The following is a 478-nucleotide window of genomic DNA, read 5'->3' on the forward strand; positions in this document are numbered from 1 at the left end:
CAGCAATAAATACTCTGTGATAGTGAGAGACGCATCAACAGAGAGGGTGGGAACTATTAGACAGAAATTTGATGAAAACAATTGGACTTGAGCAGAAGAAACAGCACATCAAAGATGAACAAATATAATTGAATAAGCGTGATTACCATCATCGATCATAATTAGAATAACGGGACTATTAATAATGAGAACAGTAATACCAGCCATTATAAATATAGATACATATGTGAGGACGTGTACACAGCGGTAAGAATCGTAACAATACAACAATATTTAATGGCGCTGATTAATGTACTCATCAAGATTGGATTTAGAAGCGCCAACTGACAGTGTTAACAGTATCAATGGTACTGAGAATACAAACGGTAACTTGTGGTGAGAATACGAGCCCTTGTGTCAGTAAGAAGAGGAGAAATGAACATCATAACAGTACACACACACATAACAATGGTGATGGGAAAAATATTAATGATCATGC

General features: G+C 36.0%; 1 protein-coding gene across 1 annotated transcript in view; it reads right to left on the reverse strand.

Annotated features, from left to right (window-relative positions):
• Positions 1–478, reverse strand: part of LOC119592394 (neuropeptide FF receptor 1-like) — a 97,236-nt gene that overhangs the window by 90,013 nt on the left and 6,745 nt on the right. The gene's annotated exons all lie outside the window — the stretch shown is intronic.

The sequence above is a fragment of the Penaeus monodon genome, chromosome 30, assembly GCF_015228065.2.
Source record: "Penaeus monodon isolate SGIC_2016 chromosome 30, NSTDA_Pmon_1, whole genome shotgun sequence".
In the NCBI taxonomy this organism is placed as follows: Eukaryota; Metazoa; Arthropoda; class Malacostraca; order Decapoda; family Penaeidae; genus Penaeus; species Penaeus monodon.